The 7791-nt window shown below is 42.6% G+C and overlaps 1 non-coding gene across 1 annotated transcript; it reads left to right on the top strand.

The window, feature by feature from the left end:
- Positions 1-347: 347 nt before the first annotated feature.
- trnak-cuu (transfer RNA lysine (anticodon CUU)) lies at positions 348-420 on the top strand. The gene has a single exon. It is a non-coding gene; the product is annotated as a tRNA-Lys (tRNA).
- The last annotated feature ends 7371 nt before the right edge of the window (positions 421-7791 follow it).

Below are 7791 nucleotides of genomic sequence, written 5' to 3'. Positions count from 1 at the left end.
AACCATTCACTCACATTCACACCTACGGGCAATTTAGTCAATTAACCTTTCATGCATGTTTTTGGGATGTGGGAGGAAACCGGAGTGCCCGGAGAAAACCCACGCAGCCACGGGCAGAACATGCAAACTCCACAGAAGCGGGATTGAACCCCGGTCAGGTAAATCCATTTGTCTGTTACTTTAAAACACTTTTATTCATTCAAAAGAAGAGACTTGGCTCAATAAAGGTTGTGGATTTAAGCGACCAATATCAGCAATTTATGTATTTATTGTCATCAAGCCATAATGAAATTGTGAAGAACTCAGAATGAGAAGACCCTACGTCATATCCCAAGTTAACATCCGTAGCCCGGCTAGCTCAGTCGGTAGAGCATGAGACTCTTAATCTCAGGGTCGTGGGTTCGAGCCCCACGTTGGGCGTCATGCTTTACTTCACATCTCTCATCCATGCCAATATTTTTTAGCACAACTATACGTAATATATATTTATATATGATTCAATGACACGGCACAAGCTTTTACATAGTATGCAGTATTCCTATATATTGTGTGCCCCTCGCTCGAGTAGCGTTATAACACGCCGTCTTTGCCGTGTCTGTTGGCTTGTCATATAGACAAAAGTACAGACGACACTCCTGAAAAGTACTGTGTGGGTCTTTTTTTCTACTCCCCATTGCATAGAAACCAACCATAGACCTGAAGTGGGCGACTAACATCAACTCCGTCCTCAAAAAGGCCCAGCAGAGGAAGTACTTCCAGCGGCTTCTGAGAAAGCACGGCCTGCCACAGGAGCTGCTGAGGCAGTTCTACACAGCGGTCATCGAATCAGTCCTGTGTTCTTCCATCACAGTCTGGTTTGGTGCTGCTACAAAAAAGGACAAACAACGGACAATCAAAACTACCGAAAGGATTGTCGGTTCTCCCCTACCCACCCTTGAGGACTTGCACGCTGCCAGAACTAAAACAAGAGCATGCAAAATCTTCTTGGATCCTCCACTTACTTTGTCACCACCTTTTCTCGCTCCTTCCCTCAGGCAGGTGCTACCAATCAATGCAAACTCAAACAAGCAGACATTCCAACAGCTTCTTCCTTCTTACCATTAACTTCTTAAACAGTCAATTTACAATTCCATTGTAACATGCTGCCAATTTTTGTCTTGAGATTGTACTCACATTTCTGTCGGGCCAATTATACATTATTCGTGCACTCAATGTAGTAGTCTCGCCACTCTGCACGACTTGCATATATGTTGTTGACCAATACTGGCCACTCATGTGCTTGAGAAGTATCTGCACCATTTGCACAATTGACATTGTCCCAGATTATCGCACGACTAGTCACTTTAAACTGCATACATTTCTTGAAGTCTCTGTGCCATTTGCACAATCGTCTCTGCATCAGACTATTGTTCTATAAGTCATTTCAAACTGCTAGATTAAATTGCAAGACGTCTTGGCATCATTTTGCACAATTGTCAAAAAAAATAAATGTATCGGCATTACCACATTACTGGTAAAACTTTCTTGCTCAGTGACTGTGTTTTTATGTTTTTATGTCTCTTTATGTGCCAACTGGTTAGCACATCTGCCTCACAGTACTGAGGACCGGGGTTCAAATCCCGGCCTCACCTGTGTGGCGTTTGTATATTCTCCCCGTGCCTGGGTGGGTTTTCTCTGGGCACTCCGGTTTCCTCCCACATCCCAAAAACATGCGTGGTAGGTTGATTGAAGACTCTAGATTGCCCGTGGGTGTGAATGTGTACGCGAATGGTTGTTTGTTTATATATGCCCTGCTATTGGCTGGTACACCAGTTCAGGGTGTACCCCGCCTCTCACCCGAAGATAGCTGGGATAGGCTCTGGCACGTCCGCGACCCTTGTGAGGATAAAGCGGGACAGAAAATGGATGGATGGATGTATTGTCTGTCATTTGACTCTCTGTTGTCGTACTAGAGCAGCTCCAACTACCAGAGACAAATTCCTTGTGTTTTTGACATAGTTGGCAAACAAAGATGATTCTGATTCTGATTTTATATCATGTCATATATCAAGTGTAATTTGAAAAACTTACCTAGTCATCACAAAGTAGCACCAATGAAGCATTATTGACCACTGTTTTATAGTCAAGCCAAAAGGCACACTCATAACAGAAGGCAGTTATCCGAACCCACTTTCAAGTACAATTTGTTGGTTTGAACAAACCTTTTATCATTAAAAACAGCTTCTGTACAACTGCAAAGCAGTTGAGACCTTTGCTTTCACTTGGCCCCCACCAACTTCCTCCTTTCCAATCTCACCTCAGGCCAGAATGTTGCTTTACTCCTGCTGTTTCACCTTCTCTTCTTGCTCTCCTGCCGGGGGTCTTGTAAAGAAACTAGGCCCTGCAGAGAGGGTCTTTGCAGGTGAGAGCGGCCTGAGGACCGCAGCTTCCCTGCTGGGCTGTGACACGTGCTCCCTCACTGGCCTTTCTGTGGGTGGAGAAAGTATCCTTCTTACGCACACACACACCTCGAAAAAGGAGCACAATATGTTCGCCAGAAAGCTTTTATGGAGGCCCTCATTGGTCTTTTCATGTGTAAAAGAATTCAACCACTTATGTAATGTGAGATGTTGAAACCATAAAACCCTTGACGTTTCGATAACAAAAGTGACAATCATAGAGTTAGCATATAGATTGAACGGCAAAATAAGGACTGACAGGAATAGGAACTCAGACAACCATTTATGAAATTGAAACCATAAGAATAAAACACTACCTTTTGATAATAAGTGACAGCTGCATAGAAGTTAGCCAATCGTCATCTATTTAGCTAGCAGCTAATATTAGCTGTCTGCATCTACTGTATATGCAGTGGTGCTTATTAACATTAAACATAACTTGCAACTTCAAAGTCCGGCTATATCTAACAGATGAAGCAACATGTAGATTAGTGCAGATTACCAGAAATGTTGTTTGAAGCAACTTGTTGCTAGGGAGATCGAGTCATAGGATTCTATTGCAACTGCCCATGTTGTCTGTGGCATAATTGGGGCAGACAGGAAGAGAAATTTAGACAGCTACTCGTGTAATTTAGATCAGAGTGAAACACGCTACCTGTCCACAAGTCCAAGCATAGGGTGGTTAGCCAGTCAGCAGCAAGTAAGCTAGCAGCTAATGTTAAAAGTCTTATTTTATTTTTTATTATACAGCACGAAGAGAACGTCAAATGTAGCTGTATCTGTCAAATGGGGTAATACAGTTTTTTATCCGGAAAATTGCTCGCTCGTGTTTTTTACAAACGCGTTCATAGGGCTCAATTAAAACGGACAAATGGCTTTTTGAATTCAGTCAGCCGGACACACAAAAAGCGTTATAGTGTTTATGCATTTTGCAATTTAGTCACTGCGGCATAATAATTAGAAAATACATATGAGAAAGAAGACGGGGAAAAAAAACAACTATACCACCCCTTTAATGCCGTATCACCACTGGATGTCTCGTTTACAAGCTTTCGGTCAACAAACTGGCTCGTAGTAAGCCAACATGCCATAAAGAACTCAACAGAAATAAAAGAAATGCACATAACCAAGTATGAAATATGTTTTTATGTTCCTGTCAACAGCCGAGGTGCTACAGTCGACAGACGCAAGACTCAGACGCTTCCCGCTGTTTCCCGCTTCGGTGGCGAGCTATTTCAGAGGTTATTGATGTGTGTGCTGACTGGGAGCATTCAAAACAACTACCCTGCTGCAACAGGTTACAAGTCCAACTTCCCACTCATTAAGCTCTAACTGATTGTAATCCGGCCTTTGAGAAGTGGTGGCCCGCTATGGGGTTGTTCTGCACATGTGAGTGCCCCCACTGTCCCTTGTGCTTGTCCACCTCACTCAGCAGCAGGGTCGCGAGTACACACACAATTGGCCCTCTCAGATGTAATCATTAAAGCGGGCGGGAGAGCATGGGCTCTTTTATACCTCAAGCTTCTGTGGACCAGCTTGAAACCAGGCACAGTGGTCACACTGCCTACCCAGTGGGAGAGCGCCATCGTGGGCTGGCTATTGTTGGCCTCACCCTTCAACTGGCGGCCTGCGGTTCTGGTTGCACCGGCTTGATTTGTATGCCAAGGTCTTGCACTAAAGCCGACCAGGCAGGGGTACTGGGTCAATATTGGTTTTGAGTGCTTGAGGAAAATGTCAAAATGTTAAATTCTATTGATGTCCTCCCACTGCTATTTGTTTCTTTGGCAAAGAAAGAAGGAAAAAAAAGGCTAGTCGGCCATTAGTGTGAACAGGGCTTTGTCTTAGGGCTCAGCTTGCAGCAGGAGGCTTATACAGCAAAGACAGCAGATAGAAGGTCTGATCTGACTTCAGAATGGCCAAGCTGTGGAGGTAAAGGCAAACGCTTAAGAAATACAGTATGTATTGCAAATAAACGCAAAAACTGGCATATGCATATTGCATATCATCATTTCTGTTTTTGTTTTTTTGTTTTTCTTTCCCCAACCAATTACGGTGTGGCCCCTTTGATGATCTACCCCTTGCCAGTGTTATTCAGTACATCTGTATGATGTTTCATGTTACATGTGATGAAACTTTCTGGTATGTATAAGCATGTGGAAAATTTTTTTAGGATCTGAGGAAAGCAAGGTTGAACCTTTTGGCCATAAACAGATTTGTTTTCTATCACAAAAACCTGACATTTGAACAGGGGTGTGTAGAATTAAAGCACTGTCGTTCTTTGGCCACAATGTAGAGGAGCAGTTGAATGCGAGAGGATGATGTTTTGCGCATAAATGTTGTCTGACTCCTGAACAATTTGTCCACATCCCATGCAGCCACTTCTGAAATGATAGCTACACCCGTGTAAAAGATGACATTTACGTTTGCAAATGAAGTCGCTTCTGTCTGTCTTGTGGTAAGGAGAGAGAAAGAGAAGCTGTTTTACAGAGATAGACCCCTCTTCTCTTTGCAGGCTGTCCTCTCTTTTAGCCTTCCAGGAATATGTGGTCCTTTTGAAAATAGCCTCAATTGACACAAAGCCATAAAGCCATTCTCCCTGACTGTTTTTTACACCCTCGTCCTCTATGCTTTCTCCTCTGGTCATCCCTGCTCTCTTGTCCCCTTTTCCCCTCCCAAACTTTATTAGGTGGCAGGCTATTGTGCTATCGCAACAAGTCACTTCCTTCATTGGCAGACAGGGAGGGCACATGGAAATCGTGAGGAAAAGGTACATAAAGGGCTGTAATGCTTTCAGTGAAAATTATTTGATAAAAGGAGAACTCAACTAATCATTAATATTATTGTACTCACTTGTGTCGCTTAAGACTGTAAATCTAAAATCATAAAAGGCTGTTATGACCCGGTGTGTTATGTTGTATCCCGTGGATTACTTAGCACGCAAGCGCACCAACACAAAGCAAGCGTTAGTCGCACATTGTTTCATCTTTCATTGGTGAGTCTAGCAAGATCTTGCTCATGGCAATGTCATTTTTAACCAGCGACAATACAAGTCTATTGCTACTGACCCTTGAGTTAGCCAATTGAAAGCAAAGGTTAAGATTCAATCAAAAGTATTTTAAAGCAAACTTGGTAGACGCAATAAAATACATTGGCAATATTGCTGCTGGGCTACTGGTACTTTTAAGGTGATATGATTAAATTTAGAGGTGCTCGAGGACCCATAAAGGTACACAAACACCTGGAAATGACATGCGGGTGGAGTAACAGCAAAGTTCATGAGGTCAGCCGAGTCATAAACTTAGAAGCTCCAGATGACGCAAAGAGAAGTCTTCTGTCACCATGTGAGTGTGTACGCATGCGAGAGAAACATCACTGTTGTGAAAAGGGACGCACGAGAACACATGAGCGCAGCCTCCAAATGTGTCATTCACCGCTGCAGAACACCAACAGACCGCCGACAGTTCCCTTCGGTAGCTTCGACTTTGCAAGAACATATTTGCTTGTTGACAATTGTTAACTGTTGTGAGAGGCTAAGCAAACAACTCGTTCTACCTGCTGTAAGGCAAAGAATAAAAGCAGGGGGAAATCGCAATAAAAAGCAGGGTGACATTTGTAAGCATCAGAATTTGAGAGAAGAAATAAACCATGTTTCTCTCCAAGGCTACTGCTGCCCAGGGATACGTTTACAAACGCCTGGTGAGAGGAAGTTGCAAAAATAGCCCGAACATGAAGATCGGTAATTGCCTCAGGGAATTACATGCGAGTGAAAGACCTTCCTTACTGACCAGAATAACTGAGCTGTGTCCAAACGATGCTTTTTGTGGCTTTACTTCCAGTGTTTCCTTCGTCATTGGACACACGCATAGGCAACCAGCATGTGGGATCAAGTGACCCAAAGTCAATGTTATAGTGGGGGTTTCCGCTAAGTATTATTGTATGTATTATTACTTGTATTTTAAAGGGACCAATATCCAATCTCATTGTGAATGAATGATGAAAATATTATAAATATTAATTACATACAGTTACCTATTGACCTCGACTTGACTCTCTCCACCCATTGTTTTAAATGCAGGTAACCTTAGCTTTACTCCACTGGCCGCCATTGGCGATCGTTTTCTGTTTTGAAACGTCAATGCCCCGCTAATGTTCCACATTTGTACCGCATCGAGGGGTCAATGCTTTTGCTCTACAGTTTTGAGTGCTGTTTTTGTATGTGCATGTGTATAAGGTAGGTCATAAACTGGCATATTGAGATCACATTTGAAAGGGCGTCTCAGAATTTTATTCACATTTGGAAGAAGCCTGATTACTATTGGAAGATAAATGATTCCCTGCATTTTTTTTTTTTCTTCACGCTGTCCTCACCCATATCCAAATTGGTACATCTGGGGAAATCCAGTCTCAAGACAAACTGCACTGGAATGTGGTTCAGATAAAATTTGTCATCTTTGTTCTTTCTGCGCACAACAATTGGATGATAGACAATGAGTCCAGTGTTTCCTTCAGGTTTCCCCAGCGGAATACAATTATACGTTTAATATAAGTTATTTTGGTGTAAACCGAGCTCATGGCGCCCACTGATTTAGGTAATTTGTATAAAAGCATAGCTTACTCACAAACTGAAATCCCAAAAGAAGATTGACAATAAATTCTAGTTTAATGCAATGTTCATCATCAGCCAGCAAAATCACATTAGGAGAACACACCTGCACGTAGGAAATAAATAAACTGTTTGCCGAGGAAATAGCTTCCCATGCATTTTCGTTTGGAGTTTTGCTTTATGGACATCATGAAGCTGTCAACAAAGACACATCCTAGCAGATGACAATGGTCTAAGTAGGAACAAGAGTGAGGGGCATGCAGTGTTGAATGAAGTCCAATGTCAGCCTTTTAGCTGGTTTTATTGGGCAGTCAAGTGGCTGTGCAGCTCAGCAGGCGCTGCAGTTTAAAGAGAAGGCAATGTTCTTCCACACTTAGAAAACACCACTGCCGAGAACTTTGTAAATTGATAAATAGGTAAACTACTGTACATCACTGTATAAAATAAAACAAAACAAACTCAGAGGAGTAAGACATAATAATATAACCATATTTCGGATTATTATGTGAACGTGTGCGGCTCGGATGTCTCCAGTCAGCTAACAGCTAATCAGCCGAGGCATCAATGAGATTCTGTTGCTTGACGCAGATTATGGTTAATCATCTGACGCAAATTTGTCCCCAGTCATCGTGCTCAGTGACCATCACGCCAGCAGAAATCGATTACAGACCTTTAAGTTGTTATTTGGGAAAACAAAGTGGTTTTGTTTTATTGTTCCAGTCATCCGCCACCCCCAGTTAGTCATGAGCC

This window comes from Phyllopteryx taeniolatus, chromosome 1 (assembly GCF_024500385.1).
Source record: "Phyllopteryx taeniolatus isolate TA_2022b chromosome 1, UOR_Ptae_1.2, whole genome shotgun sequence".
NCBI classification, from domain to species: Eukaryota; Metazoa; Chordata; class Actinopteri; order Syngnathiformes; family Syngnathidae; genus Phyllopteryx; species Phyllopteryx taeniolatus.
This window is presented reverse-complemented; position numbering and strand designations above follow the sequence as displayed.